We start from the raw sequence: 19,596 nt of genomic DNA on the forward strand, positions 1-19,596 counted from the left end.
CAGCTCTCTTCCCACCATGCTGGCCGGCAAACTCCTTCAGATGAATTACTCCTTCCGCTATGCCCTACATCCATGGGGCAGAGAGCTTGATGAGCACGGATTGTAATCATTTTCGGTTTCATCCATTTACATGCCTATCTCCCTCTCAGTCCTGGGAGGGACACCACGTCCCCAACATCTTTCTTTCTCCAGTGCTTGATATAGAGCTGGCACATGATACAAACTCGTGGATGTTTGTTGAATGAATCACTGAATTACAATTAGGATGAGTACCTCCTGAGCACCGACTGTGTACCAGGTAACACCCTAGGTGCTTCAGGTGCTGTATTATGGCTATGGTTACAAGTGACAAGCATGTAATTTAGAAGAGCTTAGATAAAAAAAAGAGGGGAGGGGACTCTAAAGGACCATATAACCTGATTGGTGGTTATATATGTTTGTTTTATAATTATATATATGCATTTTAATTCAGTCTTCTGTATATATGTTTTATTCATCTTCTGTATGCGTATCTTATTTTTTACTTATTTTATTTTTAAAGCTTCCAAACAAAAAGTCGAAGGCAAAAATGTCATTATGAGAAAATCATAAAATTAAATGAAGCCTCCTGGTGTTTGAAAATATTAAAATATGTAATTAAATTAATATTTGTTTAAAATCTGGTTTAAAATGCAATGTCATAAATAAATGTTTTAAAATGACTGAAAGACATTGGAAGTGCTGACTGTGGTAAATACATGAGATGAAGGTGTAATAGGACTAGAACCTTAGGGATTCGAAGCTTTCTCAGCTGAGTGACCCCCATTACTATGTCTGGATTATTTTTATCTCAATTATGGGAAGATTTTGAGATGATAAACAATACTGATTTATTTTTTCTGTCTGGAGAAAACTACATGGATGTTAAAATGTTGGATCATTGGAAGAAAATGAATTTTGATCTCTCTGTTCATTTTATACTGACTTCTTTGACCAAGATAGGGAAAATCTAGTGCCAGAACTGAATCCCCAGCTGAAACCCATTTCTACTTGGACCATTGTAGACTACTTCTCATTCTGAGCTGCTTGCGTGTGTCATCCAATCAGGGTTTAGCAAAGGAGTTTGGGTAGCTCGCCATCTTCTTCTTGTCTACATCTCTGTCTACACCCTCATCTGCTGGACAGTGAGTACTTGAGGAGACCCTGTCTCTTTCACCTCTGTATCCCCAGCCATTTCTTGGATGCTTTACACTAGGGAGGTATCTAACCAGTGGGTGCCAGCTGGGCCTGGTTCACCTGAGCAACAGCAGCCCAAGCTATGTCAGCATTCTTTTCTCCACCTTTAACATCTACATGGCCAGGGCCTGAGAGTGAGCCTGGAGACCTGGAGAGCTGCTCAGATAAACTGAATGAATGTCAAGGCTAGAGGGAAACTTGAAAATCATCTGGGCTTACGTTTTCATTTTGCAATTAAGAAAAAGAGACCCAGAGGAGGAAAAGGTATTACCTGATCTAACAAACCTAGTAAGCAGTGAAGCTGGGACTAAACCTCCTATCACCTGGCTTCCAGCCCAGTGTTCTCCTTTGTCACCAGGCTTCCCCAGCTCAGAGGGTTGTGTGCCGCCCCTCCTTTTATACTGGCACAGAAAGTTTCCATGCTATGAAATACCATGCCATCTCCAGGAAGGGGAGCCTGCTGCCAACCTGTTTTAGGAGAGCTCATTTTTCAGGCTTACAGCTTTTGGCATAAACAACTTGGGCTCAAGGGGGACGTTTCTTACAAGGAGCAGCCGTGCAGCAATTGCTCCACTCAGAGTTCTGACTCACCCCGTCCTCAGCTTCTGGGTTTATTTTAGCCCCACGTTTCTGGAGGAGGAAACGAGAACATGATCAAGGATCCTGTGGGAAGAGCCTGGGGCCCTCCAGTTCTCATTGGGGGCCTCAGGCAGCAACTCCCAGCTCCAGCTGCTTTAGAAATCCATAGCAAAGGACTCCCACAGAATTGGGGCTTCCGGCCTGGCTGGGTTACTGGTGTGCCCCACTTTACAAAACCCGCTATTTGGAAATGAGAATTAGGCAAAAGGATTGAATTTGCGTTTGATTATTGACCTAGCAAAGAGTTTCTTTTCTTTCTTCTCTGAATGTGGAATAGTAGAACAAGTCCCTGCTTCCATTTAAGAGCTGTAGGACCATGGGCTCAGGAAGAACTTTTCTGAGACTGGGAAGCTGGGGGAGGAGTTGCACAAGGGAGGAACCTTGGGCTGGGTCTTGAAAGACAAGTAGGGAAGCAAGAGAGTTGTTACAGGAAGAGGAAGGGACACATGCAAATTCCTTAAGGTGTGAAAGCACCGGACCTGTTCAGGGAATCCTTTGGAAAGGCTGCAGCAAGGGAAGTGGGGAGACAGGTAGGGACTGGAGCAGCCTCCTTGCTCTTCCCATAACACGTCATGCATATTCCTGCCCACACGCTTTTCCTTAAATTAATCCCTCTACAGGCTTCTCCTGTTCTCTCCAGCTACCAAACTCTACCATCAATCACCAGCACCTGTTCCACCTCTCCTATGGAGCATTTCTTACCACCCCAGGCCACAGGTCCCCTCGACTGCCCTCTGCCAGCCCTTACCATCAGTTCTCCATTCAGCCCTTTGCACTGTATGACTAGTAATATTTTTACCCAGAATAGAAATAAAAATTATTCATGTATGAGCATTCATATCTTATCTGTCCTCACTTACCCTCAGTGTTAGTTTTCAATGTCAGCTGCTCGGTAACAAATTACCACAAACTTAGAGGTTTAAAACACCCACCTACTAGCTCATAGTCCTCTAGGTCAGATGTCCTGCCACAGACATCATGGCTGGGGTCTCTTCTCTGGGTTTTACAAGGCTGAAATCAAGGAGTCAGCAGGCTTTGTTCCTTTTTCGATGTTCTGGGGGAAAAAATCCATTCCAGATTCATTGGAGTTGTCGGTCCAAATCACCTCTTTATGGTTGTAGGACTGAGGTCCCCATTTCCTTGTCAAGAGCTTCTCTTAGTTCCTAGAGGTCACCCACATTCCTTGCCAGGTGGCCTCCATAGGCAGTTCACAACATGGTGGTTATTTCTTCCAAGCCAGCAGGAAGACACCTTTCTCATTTCTTCCTCAGTGACCAACAGGAGAAAAACCTCTGCTTTTGTTCTTTTGTTTGTTTTGCTTTGTTTCCCTTGCCATGTGGTTTTTAAAAACATAATGCACATTATTAATATAAACATATATAGAGCCATACCTCATTTTATGATGCTCATTTTTATTCTGCTTTGCAGCTATTGTTTTTATAAATTGAAAGTCAGACCTTCCACCAGCAAAAAGATTATGACTCACTGAAGTCTCATATGATGATTAGCATTTGTTAGCAATAAAGTATTTTAAATTGAGGTATATACTGTTTTTTTTTCCTCCAGATATCATGCTATTACACACTTAATAAAATACAGTATACTGTAAATGTAACTTTTATATTCACCGGGAAACCAAAAAAATTCACGTGATGTTTCTATTGTGATATCAGCTATATTGCAGTGGTCTGGAACATAACCTGAAGTATTCTGAGGTACATCTGTATACTCATTTTAATAGTTATTCAATGACTTGTTTTTTAAAAGGTTATAGCAATGCCTATTAGCATCAGCAATGTTTGAGAGTATGTATTTCCCCACATTCATAATAACAGTTAAATATAAGAGTTTTAAATTTTGTTCCAGTCTGTTTGGAGAAAAGTGATTGCATTTATCTTAATATGCATTTTCATATTACTGTAAAATTTATCATTTTCATGTTTCTTGCTTCTTTGCAGTTATTTAAATTGCCTGTTCATATGTTTTACTCATTTTTCCTTTGGGTTATCTTTTCTTATTCACACGTTAGAATTTATTTTTTAATTGTAGATATTAATCGCTGGAGTATCATTGTGTAATCACTTTTTTCAACTTATCTTTGGTTTTCTTGCCATAAGATTTTAATTTTAAGGGCTTAAATATATCTACATATTTTAATAACTTCTGGGTTTCCCATCTTGATTGAGATTTCCCCTGCCTTAGACTGCACACATAATCTCTGAGATTATGCTGTAAAACAATTATTATTACTATACTTATTGGATAATATCTTTAGAGGTTTTCTTTTAATGGTTTAAGAACAGGATCCAATTTTATTTTTTTCCATTTGGATAGCTAGTAGTCTCAGTACCATGTGTTAAATTACCTACCCTTTATGGTAAAATCATAACTTTAGTCAAATATTAAATTACCACTATACTAGGATCTACTTTTGAATTCTACATTGGTTCTGCTGACTAAGTCAGTCCATAGGCATTTCCCTGTCAAGGGCTTCTCTTAACTCCTAGAGGTCACCTACAGTGTCATATTCATGCAAACCCTCTGCTTTTAAAGTGCTCTCTTGATTAAGCCAAATTTCCCTTGAATGATCTCCCTGGCTTCTAATTAGCAATAATCATACCCTGGATAAACCTCATTGGCTGTGATACTGCCGGTGATCTCCTTTTCTTAAAGTCAACATGCCTATAGCATAGCCTAATCACAGGAGTAAAATCCAGCATGCTCACCGTCCCAGGCATTATGCAGGTCACATACCCCAGGAGGTGGGGATCCAAGGGGTATATGACCTTAGAATTCTGTCTACCCCACCCTCCAAGCTCCTTTCTGTGGAGGAAGGGCTTTTGCTTTCTGAACTCTCCTTCGTAATCTGAGAAGTGGACAGATTTCTACCCAGAAGCAGTGAGAGCTAGAGCTGCATTTCCTCTCCCAGCAGGTGGCAAGATATGGAGAATGCCAGGAGCACAGGCTTTCTGAAAGGAAGTGGGACCTGTGAACATCTAGACTGGAGGAAGAGGAAGTCATAGGAAACAGCTAATGAGTGAGAGGATGGGCAGATGAGAGAGCAAGGTTTGGCCTGCTACATGAGTGAAAAACTGGGAGAAAAAGGCAGGAAAGAATCACAGGCTTGGTTTTAGGTAAAGATTTGGCAGGAAGACAAGAATGAGAAAGGGAATTGAGAGAAATAGGAAAAAGATTTTAAGAAATGCTGCTTTGAGTTATAAATTGCAGCCTCTGGGACACTCTTTAAAAGTAGCCATTAAAAACATAAATTTGCTTTTAATAATATTCATTACTGGACTGTTTTCCCTGAATGTGGTTCTGTGCAAAGACTGGGCCTATTGACACATCTTCCAGTCGCACATGTAGGTACTTTATCTTACTAGTTAAGCTACAAGCAGGGTTGTCCTATAATGTCAATGCTAAAAAGGAAGCACAGATTTTCATAGAAATGTGCTATCTAATGTCATGATTCATTGTTTTTATTTATTTTTAAAAAGTACATAATCTCTCCTTCCCAAAGACCTATACCAATGCCAGACTTCTGCAGTTCTACCTGAGAGCCCATCAAGGTCATGGGCAGTATCTTGATAATAGCTGTATTTCCTAGTACTTAGCACAGAGTACATATATGAGAAAATATGCCTTGCAACCAAACCTATGTGACTAATAAATATAACAACTAACATTTACAAAGCACTTATAAAGTTTCAAACATTATAAAATATTATTATTTTCCCTATTTTGATGAGAGAAACTGAGGCACAGAGGTTAAGTGATGTGCTCAGACTCACACAGCTGTAAAGTCTAAAGCCAGAAATTTAACAAAGGTATTCTGAGTCTTTCACCTATGCAACTGTCCATAAGGTCTGAATCTCTCGTAAAAGACAATGGGATTAATATACGGTGTGTCTTCTGCCTTGAAGGGAGAAATAAGACCAGGATGGATGTGAAAGTAGTTAATGTAGATGTCTCCTGGGCACCATCTATTTCCTGTAAGCACTGGAGAACTCACCCTGACCTCTAAGCCCTTGCTACTGAAGAGTGGCTGGTGAATCAACCGCATCAGCATTACCAGGGAGCTTATTAGAAATGCAGAATCTCAGCCACCACCTCTAGAGCTAATGAATCAAAACCTGATTTTAGGTGATTCATATGCACATTCCAGTTTCAGTAGCATCGCTTGAGCCATATTACCTAGGCACAGTGATGGAAACAAAGTCTTATATCTGCACTGTCCAATCCAATAACCATATTACCTAGGCACAGTGATGGAAACAAAGTATTATATCTGCACTGTCCAATCCAATAACCATTAGCCACACATGGCTATTAAGCACATGTGGCTAGTATGAGGAAGTGAATTTTTCATTTTATGCAATTTGATTGATTTAGATTTACATTGCCACGTGTGGCTAGCGGTTGTCTTATTGGACAGCACAGATCCCAGACTTATTGATCCCTTGTGTTTATTTCCTTCTGATTCAATAACCGTTTGGAAAGTTTCATTAAGAGAGTCGTGCCTTGAAACAGCCATGTTAGGTAGTACAGTGGAGGACTTTGTGTCTCCTGGTTTGGGTCAGAGCATAAAAGGAGGCAAGGAATCATAGCACAGAAGGTAATCAGTGATCTGACTGATCTTGTGACCTGCTGACGTGCCTGTGTACTTCTGCAGAAGTCTGTGCATTTTCCTATGCTCACTTATGTAGTATCATCTTCTGGTTACTCAACTGTATTCAATGCCAAATGCAAGTTCTCCAAAGACAATCACCAAGCCTTATTAGGCAAATGCTATTGCCCTCAGGATGCCCTCGGCTATAAGTAACAAGAAAAGATGTTCACTGGTAACACCCAGTGTTTCTGATCCTTTTGGTGTCCTTGCCTACCTTCCTATTTTAAATGACCCCCTCCTCGTCCACACTCCATATCTACCTTCCATGCCTTATTATCTATCTCTGCATCATCTGACACATGTAGGGGAGAAAGAAAAACTCTTCCTCTACCCACCTAGGTTTTCTAGGAAGCCCTATTGAGACCTTGCAAATGAAACTGACATAATAACAAGAAAGCAATGCACAGATTTTATTAACATGTGCAGCGTAAATACATGCAGGAGAATTCCAGCGATGAGTAACTTGAAGGGGTGATTAGAACTTGGCTTTATACATCTTCACAAAGAACAATAAACATGTGAAGAAGTAATAAGACAAAGAAGAAAGGTTTTAGGTTTCCAAGGACGGTAAACTGCGGGAAGATAAACATATACGGGAGAGCTAACGGAGGAGGCTTTGTTTGATCAGACCTATCTCATTGCTGACTGTTTGCTTCATGACCATGCAGTTTCCCCTGGTTGAGGGTGTTTATGGCAGTCTTCATTTCTCAGGACTTTCTGCTTTAGTCAGATAAGGGAAGCTCCTGGAAGGTGTCTTTCTGCTTCTGTTGATTCTCATTTGCCTCCAGCTCAAAATAATCCTTACATCAAAGTGGCATATTTTGACCCTAATTTAATTTTTATAGTGACCCTGAGAGAGCAGTGGTATTATACCTATCATTTTAGATGAAGAAACTGACAATCAGAACAAGTCCACCCACCTTCCTTTTCCTTGACCTAAATTCTTGATCCTCAAGTTAGCTATAGCCATATTAGAAATAATTGGGATAACAAAAGATCTCCCTGCTGGAGGCTCTGGAGTTCCTAATGCTGAGATCTAGAGAAAATGATCTAATTCTCTTGGATAGAGGTGCCTTCAGAGGCTATTAAGACACAGCACTCCTTAATGACTTGTGCTTTTCTTGGGAAAGAATTGAATTAAACTTGATTATCTTTTCTGCTGTTCCTTTCTTCCATATTAATAGTTTAATCTGCATGATAGGTGTTGGATGTGAGGCTTGGGGCTGTTTACAGCAACTGGTGAGGTACTTAACATTCTAAAGCAATTAACTGTCTGGTGTAGAGGACTCCAGAGAACAGAAGAGCAAGAGATAGGAAGTCTGATCATTCAGGTATTCTTCTGGAAGGAGGACACAGGAAGAAGCTTTCTTCTGGTGCTCCTCCAAACTTGCTGACCTCTCTCTTATTTTTATCTACTGTGATTTCTTTATGTGCTGACCCCTTAAATGGGGATGTTCCCAAGATTTATCTTTGACCGTCCTTTCTCCATTGCCATTATTCCTCTGCAGGCCATCTCTTCCATCTAGTGTCTCAGGAAGCAAGGTAAGGGGCCCCCAGGTGAGGGGCATAAGAAGCCGAAACACCCAAAAGCGGTATTTAAACACACGTTCCCTCTTTCTGTTTTTGTGGAAAATCCTGGTATTCTAGCACCATTAATCTTTGGAGAGTCCTATGGGGGTGCCCCAGCCTTGCCCAGAGCAGAATTAGAGCTAATTAGCTCCAGAAAAAGAACTGCGATTTAAATATGGCCAGTCATGTCACTGAGTGGACCCAGGTACTTTCAAAACTCTGCAGATTTTCCAGAAGGCCCTAAGCCAAAATGGTCCAGAAGCCTCAGAAGAGTTCCTTGAGGATGCTCTAGCCTTGCTCTGCACAGATCCTGAAACTATGTCAATTGAGTCTGGGTGGACTGCTAAAATATCACGAATGAATAATTGATTGAGAGCTTGCTACTACCATCTAGGAAAAAAACTTGCCTGAAATAAAGCCAACATGCAGATGAAAGCAAAGCAAAGAGACAGAGGCAGACAAAGCCTTGGTTACATCGTTGGGACCCTTGGATCCAGCTGTGCTTGAAGCAAGACTAGTCTAGGTTTTTCCAGTGATATCGTGAATAGAATTCAAAACTCCATCATTTTTACTGTTTTGTTTTAAGGTAGCTTGAGTCAGATTTTCCATTAATTACCATGAAATGGATTCTAACGAGTTCTCTATATATGTGTAGGATGGGCTCCAGCTTGACATCGCCTACCCATAAGTCTTTCCTGAGCTTCAGACCCAGATGTTCAATGACCTACTAATTTAAATACTTCTCTGGAGATTCTCAGTTTCCTCAGCTGAACACACCACCACTTGAACCTGCCGTCCATTCTCCCTAGGCCTTTCCCCTCCTCGGTCTCTCGCTCTCCATGATTGTTGTTTTAAACCACTAAGTATTAGGATAGTTGTTATGCTGAAATAACTGATAGATTAGCTGTATGACCTTGAAGAAGCCCTGTCACCTCTTTTGGGCCTTAGTTTCCTTATAAATAAAAGTGCATAGCATCTCTATCCTGAATTATAGGACTGTTGTGAGGGCCAGTTGAAATATGACTTTAAAATCTCCTTTTAAGTGGGGATTAATTTATAAGCACACTTCTTTTGATAATTAATGTACATATTCAGCACTGTTTCAGGCTTTTTTTGCAGACCATCTATGCAAAGTATCCCTGGTCTTAGGCTCAGTGTTCCCAGGGGCTATGGCCAGTTTTTTATTCATGCAGTAATACACGTAGTCTGAAGAATAGAGACTAAGACCCATTAATAAGTGAATATGGCTCTAATGATGAAGTTCAGGATATTCGAGGTTATTGGACTCCAAGGGCATGTCTGAACTCTGGGGACTATCCAGAGGAAACATTTTTCAGAGTCCTAAGACATTTTTTTTAAGGACCACCAAGAGCCACAAGAATGTCAGTATCCAAGTGCTTGTCAACCTGTGCTTCCATCATATTTGCGACTATCTCATTAATCGATGCAAATCATATGGTTGAAGTTTCAAGGAGTAAATAAATAATCTCTGCCACTTAATGGGAGGAGCTGCAAGGTCTTCTTGTAGAGGGGTAAGAATACAGGGATAGGAAGAATGTGTGTCAAACTACAGTTTCAATACTAAGTAACTAATAAATCGCTTATTAAATTACTTCCACATCCACTATCTCAGCAACTTTGAGAAACTGGATATTATTGTCATTTTACAACTGAGGAAATAAAACTCAGAGCAGTACAGGGGTGGGAAAGTGGGGACTTATTCAAGAACCCATAGATTTATTCTGTGTCTAGACGCAGACAGTAAAATCTGCACAGCTGCTGAGTGAAGGCAGGACTCAGTGATCCCAGGGTAATGGGGGTCCCAGCTGGATGCCCACGCCTCTGAACTCATTGCCAGGAAGGTCCTGAATTAGTCATGAGCACTCTGGCATCCGACACACTGGTAGGTCTATTTAAAGCTAAAGATCTCGGGGTGAGCTGAGGACTGTAAAAGATACATGGCTGGGAAGTCAAGCACTTCATGGGGAGGAAATGGTGGTTGAAGCCACATCTTATTCTCCTCTGTAATCTCAGCGCCTGGCACAGGATTTGGTGTAGATGGAGGCACACAGTGAATGTGTATTGGGATAACTTCTTCCTTTCATCATTTAATCTTGCATTATTTAATGAGCATTTTTATGCATCTCTTATACGCCAGGCAGTGATAATACACAAACATATAAAACCTAGTGTTACAGGCTGAGTTGTGTCCCCTAAAAAGATATTAAAAAGCTAACCCTCCCCCAACCTATAAATATGACCTTATTTGGAAATAGTCTTTGTAGATATAATCAAGTTAAAATGAGACCATACTAAAGTAGGGTGAGCCCTAACCCAGTAACTGATGTCTATAAAAGAAAGGAGAAGGAGATTTGGACACAGAGACACAGGGAAGAAGGCTATGTGACATCAGAGGCAGAGACTGGAATGAGGCACCCGCAAGCCAAGGAATGCCAAAGATTGCCAGCAATGACCAGAAGCTAGGAAGAGGCAAGGAAAGATGCTTTTCTAGAGCCTTTAGAGGCAGTATGGCCCTGTAGACACCTTGATTTCAGACTTCTAGGCTCCAGAACTGTGACAGGATAAATTTCTGTTGGTTTAAACCAGTTTGTGGTACTTTGTTATGGCAGTCCTAGGAAAGTAATATACTGAGTCTTTCCATTCACACTCTAGTGTAGAGACATGCATGAACAGATTATTGTAATACAATACATGAATCAGAATTACAATGGAGGTATGTGCAAAGTGTTGTAAAAGCATGGAGGAAGAAATAACAAACGTGTCCTAAAGGAACCAGGGATAAATTTATTTATGAAAATAAATAAAGTGGAGAAGGACATTTCAGGCAGAGTTGATAGCACTGGCAAAGGATTGTATGCTTGGACCTGAATGGTGTTTTTAGGGGATGGCAAATAATTTCAAAGACTGGAGTTTAGAGTGGGCTGGATGTTAGGTTGGGAAATTCCACTGAGACCTGACTGTGAAGTGTGTAGGAGCCTGATTGCCAGGGGAGCCACTGAGAGTAATGACATTATCAAATCACAGAGAGATAGAACTGGAATTGAGACTGGATTCAGGGCCCTGGTTAGGAGATTACTTAGTGCAATAATCCATGCAGGAGATGAGGGATGGTGGAGAGGAGGTTCTACTGGCCCAAACAGCCAGTCCTTATGATGGTCCAGGTATGCCACAAATTTCTCTCCAACTCCCCATCTCCCACATTAGAATGACTACAACCATTCAGGGACAGTGTCTTCCCTTATCCTTCAGTCTCAGATGAGCAGTGAAAGCCACATTCATTGCAGAGCTGTGTCCATTGCAGAGCTCTGAGATAGTTAGAAAGTTCTAGTTACATCTTTATACCTATGACAAAGCAAGAGCCTACTCTCCAGGATTTAGAATAAACATACTCTTTGTTACAACGTTAAGCAGCTAGAATGTGCATAGGTCACCCCATCTACTTCTCCCCATTGCACTTGTCCATCACCCACTAGAAAGACTCCCAAAACCACATCTACAGCCTTTGAGGAGCTGGACATTGGGCCAATAAAACTTCTCTGCTGTATTTATTAATCTGTTGAAAAAAATAGAAAAAAAACCCTGTAAATTCTACATATCTTTTATTAAAGAATTAGAATAGCATAAAGAATATTTTTGCTATGGACTCAGGAGGCTGGATTCTGTGAGATTTGGCTCTTGGAATAAAATGTTACAGTGGACTTGGAGAGGAAAACGTTGTCAAAGGTAGAAGAGATTTTTAAAAATCAACTTTGAACATTTACAAGGTACTAGGCAACTGTAAACTCATCAAACCACTAAACTTCCAACAAGTCTCCAAGTCTCGTATTACCATCTAAACTTCACAGATACAGAAATGAAGGTTCAGAGTAACTCCACCATTCTCCAGAGGCACCCCATATTGAAGGGGCAGAGCTGGGATTTGAATCCATGCCTGTCTATTCCTAAGTCTTTCTCCTTCGCTACACTACCACCCGGAACCTGGCCCAGGCCACGAATGGGATGGCTCTGGCCTGGTCTTCTCTAGCCAGGCACATTGTGTTCCCTTCTGGCCATCAAATAAATAGATGTGGAGCAGAGTCAGAAGAGAGAGAAGTTGACTATATTTGTCATATGAGAAATGAGAGCAGGAACTGGAGTCTATCAGCTGGGGAAGAGAAAACTCTAGGGATGTGGCAGCTGTCTTCAAATATTCGAAGGGCTGTCATGACGAAGAAAGATTAGACTTATTCTGAAAGGCCTCCAGGGGGTAGAAGTAAAGGGGATGTCAATGACAGGCAATCAGATGTCAGCTCAGCGAAATAGTCTTCCACCAGACAGAACTAGGAAGATGGGTCGCCTTGAGAAGACAAGAGCTCCGTGTCACCAGTATGCCCAAGAACTGGCAAGTTGACTCTATGGTGGCAATGCTCCGAAGGAATTCACAGATTGATGAGTGAGAGAATGCAATTCTCTTAAAGTCTTCTAATAGCTCAGAGAATCTAATTTTTTGGTCTATTTATACTCTCAATGCCCGAATCTGACTTGCATACAAATAACTACGCAATCAGGCCATAGTCTTTACAATGCCCAGTAAGACCTTTCATATATTAGGCCCTACCTGTCAATCCATTCCAGACACATTGGTCTCCTTGCTGTGCTTTGAACAGGCCAGGTGCACACCTACCTTAGGACTTTTCCAGTGGCTATTTCCTCTCTAAGCACACACTTCACCCAAATTACACTGTGGTTATTTCCCTGGCCTCCATCAAGTATTTGCCCAAAAGCCCTATTCTCAATGAGAATTCTGTTTAAAATTGTTCCCCACTATATCCCATGCCTCCAGTCCCCCTTAGTCTGCTCATTTTTTCCAGTGTTTATAATTTCTAACATACTGAATATTTTGCTTATTTATTGCGTTATTATTTATTGCCCATCTCTCCTCACTAGGATGCAAGTTCCACGAGGTCAGGAATTTTACCATTTTGTTCATAGTTGATTCCCAAGCACATAAATAGTGTCTGACACTAAGTACTCGATATATATTTTTGGAATGAATAAATGAATGAATGAATCAGATTTCCTTTCATTTTCACTCTTCTTCTTGGGAGGAGGTTCTTCAGTAAGCCTACGTAAAGAGTCAAGAACTAACTAGTGTGATAACACATCTAAATTCAGCTGTGAAACATGGTCAGCAAAAAGAGATGTTTTAACAGTTATTTCATTCTGCAGAAAATGGAAGACTTATTGTTCCTCCAGTGGTAAGCTGTATCTTAAGGACCTGTGATTTCTTAAGTTAGAACTGGGATACTGTATGGCGGACAGAGAGAGTGGTGAGGAAGTAGATGGAGAGAAATTATAAAAAGAAGGTAATTCCCAGATGCTCATTCATGGTGCATCTAGGATGATATCAGTCATTAACGATTCGCTGAGAACTTAATATGTGCTGGCCACTCTTTTAAACACTCTCTTCAACCATCCCTATAAGATAGGCCCTATCATTATTCCCATTTTAAAGAAAAGTGAGGCATAGCAAGTCAGTGTGCCCAAAGTCATACAGCTGCTAAATTCTAAATCCCAAATCCCAAATCCTAAATCTTAAATCCTCTAGAGGCTGGGGATTCAAAGCCAGGTCGTCTGGCTCAGGAGCCTGCACTCTTTAAGTTCCACTGCCTGAAAAAAAAAAAAGCAATTAAGCACCAGTCTTTGAGTTTTGTAACTGTGACTGGCCAAAGTAAGACATAGCTCTTTTATCCACTGTGCCTATACATACTCTGCCAGCAACATGGGCTTCCCTAGAAACTTAACAATGCCGTCTTGCTTTCTATGACAGAGATACTTTCTGAATGCTATGGCATTCAGCCTGAGATAGATTTCCCGCTGGCACAGACAAGACAAAAATACTAACATTTGGACAGTGTTTTAAAACTTATAAATAGAAATATTTTTATTTGATCTTCACAGCAAATATGTGAAGTATTACAAGCAGTCTCTTTTAAAGAGGAGAAATCTAACACACACAGCTAACGAGCTATGGAGTGGGAATTCCAACCTCAGTCATCTGGCCCAAAGGCCAATGGCTTTCTCCATGATAAGGTGCTGCCTTCAACTACACATGGTGGTCTATACCATTTCAACCTCTAGAATCCCCACCAGTCTACTAAAAATCTACCATTGATCTTAGATTAGAGAGGAAACGAGTATGATGCAATTATGTTTAGGTCTTAAATTTCCAGGGTTCAAATGTAGGGTTAGGGAAATATATATATATCTGAGTCTATTTATTCAAAGGATATTTGCTGACTGTATAGAATGTGTTAGGCCTGTGCTTTCCAATACAGTAGCCACTGGCCATGTGTTTTTTGAGCAGTTGACATAAGACTAGTGTCACTGAGGAACTAAAAATTTAATACTATTGAATTTTTATTACTTTACATTTACATTATAAAATGGAAATGATATAAAATATTTTTTCTACTAAACACAGCTTTACTATTTTGGTACAAGTACATTTCACTTTAGCTTTTATATTCCTTAAGATAGTACTGGTGCATAGTAATGCACTTATCCGGTGCGTGTATTGTTTCTACTAATATGCAGAAATATCATTGATCTAGTTGGGGTCAATGGATTGACTCAGTTTGAATGATTTTTTTTTCTATACATGCAACATTGCAATGTGTTTCTTAGAAGATTATATGCTGATAGCTCCAGCTGTGATAACTATGTAAATATTCATTGATAATTAAATTGAAATAGTTGCTATGATTTTCATTATGATACAAGTAAATTGTTTTAACACCTACTGCAAACATATAATTGTGCAACCTAGCTCTATTACAGTCTGTTGATACCGATAGGACACCCATGGAAGCCAAATTCTACCAACAGGGCCTCACTATCTCTAAACCATGCTGACTTAACTAGCTCAAAAAATTAAAGCAAATGGAAAGTCAAGGGAGGAAAATGCATATCTAGAAAGACGAGGCAGCCTAGTGTAGCAGAAGAATAAAGACTTCAGACTCTGACTTACATGAGTTTTAATTCCCAGCTCAGACAATTACTTGCTGTGTGATGCTGTACAAGGTAACTCACAACTCTGAGCCTCAATTTCTTCATCCTTAAAAAATGGCAATAAAACCAACAGTGTTTTGACATTGGAAATAATATATTTAGAGTGGTTCTATAAAAGACAGCTAGTATTAGCTTCTACATAAGGCTATAAGAGGTAAGAAAATGGAGAGTGAATAGTATGCTTGTCTGCCGACAACTCTTCCTCCTTCATTTTGGTCTAGGAGGAGCCTTCCAATCATTCTTGTGCATGTGTTTTTTCAGAGAAAGTGGTTTCCTTGCTGATCGCGTTATTGGCCATTTCCTGGCCCTGTATGATGAGTGGATAAGGAAATGCATAGCTTGCCCAGGCTGCTGAGATCAGAAACCTCTCTTAGGAGGTTTTCCAGGCACTAGGAAATCAATGTCCATTGTCAAGCAGCTTCAAAGCTGATTAACTTGAGATGAATGGTCACACCTCCTTTTTAGGTCTCTATCCTCCTCTTGTTTAGAAGATTGGCTGCAATAGATTAGGTCCCTAATTAAGAAAGATGATGCTCAGTAAACGACTCTTTTGAGCAGAATACTAAACCACTAGAAAAGGCTTGGAGCAGGTCTTCTGGCGTCCACACAGAGGGAGCATACGAGTTGATGCTGCCTTAACTGTTGTAGTGACTTCGCGGTTATATTTCACCACTCTGCTGAGAGTCATAAAGGCTGACGTTGTAATCAGTGTGGCAGTAAAGAAATGGAGACTTAGAACCTGAGCTACTCTGCTATTCAACTAGAGCCAGTGAAGAGGAAAAGAATACTGTCTCAGCTGGTTGAAAATACAGACCATTCACCTAATAATAAAAATACACTTGGGAGGGATGAAATTGACCCTACCTCTAATAAAAACGATTCTATCTCTGAAGTGAAGCCAACCTAGAATCAAGCTCTTTGTCATTTACTACCTTTTTAGCCTAAGCATATTTCTTAGCCTCCCTGATACTTGGTTTCATCATTTATCAAATAGGATTATGAAAAAATATGTGAAATAAATAATTTATCATTACTGGCAAAGTTTCCAGCACAAAGAAAGCTTGCAAATAATGCCAGTTCCCTTCTCTCTTTCCTTTTTTACTGTTCAAAATGTCTTTTATACCTTTCAGAAGTTCCCAACCTGAGGTTTGGATGGACCTGAGGGTTAAGGGTTATAAAACTCCTGATATTACATGTCAAATGTTGTATGAGTGTCATATATCCTAGTGAGCATGTCCATAGTTTTCATTCAGCAGATTCACAAAGTGGTTTTTAAGCTAAAAACAAAGTTGAAAAATCTGTGGTCTATATCTTTCATTTGTGGTCTGGTTCCCGCCTCCCTCTTCACCTTCATCACCTACCACCGTCCTCCTCATTCATTGGACTCCAGCTACTTTAACCCTCTCTCTGTTCCTCAAACATCCACACTCATTCCTGCTTCAGAGCCTCTTGCTTGTAATTATGCTTGCCTCCTAGATCTTCACGTGATAAACTCAGCTCAAATGTCACTTCTTGAGATGGTCTTTCCCTGCTCTCCCAATCTAAACAGCCTCCTCATTGACTTTCTATCATATGTGTAATTAGTCTACTCAGGCTGTTACAGACTGCCACATAGACTGAGGGACCTAAATAACAGAAATTTATTTCTCACAGTTCTTGAGGTTGGGACACCCAAGATCAAGGTGCCAGCTGATTCAGTTTCTAGTGAGGACCCTTGGTTTGTTGATGGCTGCCTTCACATGGTGGGAAAAAGTGATCTCTTTATTTTCTTAGAAAGCTACTACTCCCATAATGAAGGGTCTACACTCATTTTATTTATTTCATCTAATCTTAATTATTTCCTAAAGATCCCATCTCCAAATATCATCACACTGTAGATTAGGTCTTCAATATATGAATTTTAGGGGTACACAATCCAGACCATAGCAATATCACTATATTTTATTGCCCTAAGAGCATTTATCCTTACCTTGTTCATTGATTCATCCCATTATTTATTTTGTTCACTACTTAATGCCTGGAGGAAAGTACCTTCCATAAGCACAGAAACTTAGGCCTATTCACTATTGATTCACAACAGTTAGAACAATAACTGGCACATAGTAGGTATGCCAATTACAGCAAGAATGGATGGATGGATGGATGGATGGATGGATGGATGGATGGATGGATGGATCACTTTTAAGTGTATCCTTGTGAGGTATGGAAGAAAGGGTCCCTCCCTCCATTTTTATAGATAGGAAAACTGAAACTTGGACAGTTTCAGTGCCTTGGAAAAGGTTTATGAATAGTGATTAAGAGCAGTCTCTGGAGCTGACCCCCTGAGTTTAAATCCCAGCTTTGCCACTTACAAATTATGAAACGTTGGGCAACTTAATCTTTCTGTTCCTCAGTTTCTTCATCTATAAAATGCTGATAATAATAGCATATTACAGTAGACTTAGAGTGTTCACCTATATTCTGGTTCTCTTTTAGGCACATAATAAGACATCTCTTCCATTCCCACTCCAAGTCAGGTGGCCATGAAATATGAGCTGAGTGACTGTGTCCTTTCCATGTGGAAACTTTTAAGAGCCAATGTGTGTTGTCCTTTCTATTTTCCTGACACGAAATCCGAAACATTCCAGATGGAGGCTTCTCTATGAGCCTGGATCCTGGGGTAAAGAAAGCATAGAACAGAATTCCCAATGATCTACAGTGAACACAGAGCATGAGTGAGAAACAAAACACCAAGACTGGTAGTTATTTGTTATCACAGCATAACCTAGTTAGCCTGACCAATACATATACTGAGTCAGTGAGCTCCTGTGAGGATCAAATGAGTGATGAAAGTGTCATGTTCAGAACAGTGTCTGGCACATCATGGGGACTATATAAGTGCTTATTACAATTATTTTTACCCAGTTAATGTCAAAGCTAGGACTGAAATCCAGGTTTCCTGGCTATAATTATGATGTGATTTTTACTGCATTTTGTTATTCTAAAGTCTATGAAAGAACATTTGAGAGGAAGAAGGAAGAGGATAAGCAGAAGTCTTACATCCACATGGCTATTGCCACTGATTCTAAGAAACTCAGAGCTGGGGGGGATGATCACTCTTGAAGACAAGATCCTGAGCACATGCAAGGGCAGGGTCACTCTGGCCAATGATTTCATTGTTTGTGGAGAAGGGCAGTGAGCCGTTTTTATGCGTTTCTTCCTCAGCAGAGCATCCCTGCCCATCTTTTCTTCTCCTTCTTTCCTTGGGGCCCAGAGTAAAATTGTGCCTTTAGGGGAAATTTTCAAGCAACACTAATAGACTGGGTTCTTCTTAGCAGAATGGACAGTTTGGAGTTTGAAAGGAGGATGAAAGCATCTCTTGTCAATCTGTTTTGTGAGGAACCTGGGTTTGGTAACTGTGCTGATGTTTCTGGAAAGCTTGAAGAGGTGTGAAAGAAAATTATAGTGTGTGGTCCAGTCTAGTCTGTTTTATCTCTAATATAACAATGAGGAATTAGTAAGCATCAAACATAATAAAGGTTTTTGATAATAAGAGTGATAACTAGCTACTGCGGAATGCTTTTAATAAATATGCCAGGCCCTGCCTCTGAATGATTTGTGTTTTGCAACCCATTTAATCCTCACTGCATTATCAGGGAGTTACTAGTATTACCATCCTCATTGTATAGATGAGAATAGAGGCACAAAGAAGCTAAGGAACTTGTCGTAGAGTCAGGATTCAAACTCAAGCAGTCTGGCTCCAGAGTGTGTACTGTTAATTACCATGCTGTACTGTCTCTCATCTGTTTTAAGTGTTATGCAGTTTCACACTTCCATGCCTTTGCCCATGCTGTTTCCTCTGATTTTTAAAACTTAGATCCAGGGCCATCTCATTGTGAAGCTTGCCCTGGCCTCTCCTCTCATCCTCCTGTTTGATTCTGTCATTTACTCTTGTGTGACCCTCTCTGCCTTTATTACAACAAATTTTACACAAAACCATGAGTATCTTAGGGGCAGTGAGTGCAACTTAATAATTTTAGCATCCTAGATGTCTGGCACAAAATAAACACAAATTCAATGTTATTGAATTAATGTGTAATGTTTTGAAAACCATGAATACATAGAAGGCAGTAGAACCTAGTAATAGAGAGTGTAGATTCTGGAGGTAGACTGGTTTGCTTCAAAACCTAGCCATCAATTTTCATAATTAACAGGTATAACCATGGGAATGTTTAGTTTTCTGTGCCTCAGTTTGTTCATCTATACAATGGGGACAATAATAGTACATATCTCAATGGATCATTGTGTAGATTAAATGAGATGATGTAGCAAAGAACTTAGCTTGGGTCCTGGCACATAATAAGTACTTAATAAATGTGAGCTCCTGCTGCCTGAGCGTCCTGGTACATTTCACACTGCAGATGCCCATCATTGACTAAAGAGCTCCTACGAAT

At 40.3% G+C, this 19,596-nt stretch overlaps 1 long non-coding RNA gene across 2 annotated transcripts in view; it reads right to left on the reverse strand.

Moving 5' to 3' along the window:
- The window catches only part of LOC120614891 (uncharacterized), an 87,017-nt gene that overhangs the window by 49,273 nt on the left and 18,148 nt on the right, over nt 1-19,596 (reverse strand). Inside the window, exon 4 of one of the 2 annotated variants that reach the window (XR_005656111.1) lies at nt 13,862-17,817. The exons of the other annotated variant lie outside the window; for it this stretch is intronic. This is a non-coding gene — a long non-coding RNA (uncharacterized LOC120614891). Of the gene's footprint in view, nt 1-13,861; nt 17,818-19,596 lie in introns of those variants that run through there. 2 annotated transcript variants of the gene reach the window in all.

The sequence above is a fragment of the Pteropus medius genome, unplaced genomic scaffold, assembly GCF_902729225.1.
Source record: "Pteropus medius unplaced genomic scaffold, Ma_sr-lr_union100, whole genome shotgun sequence".
NCBI lineage: Eukaryota > Metazoa > Chordata > Mammalia > Chiroptera > Pteropodidae > Pteropus > Pteropus medius.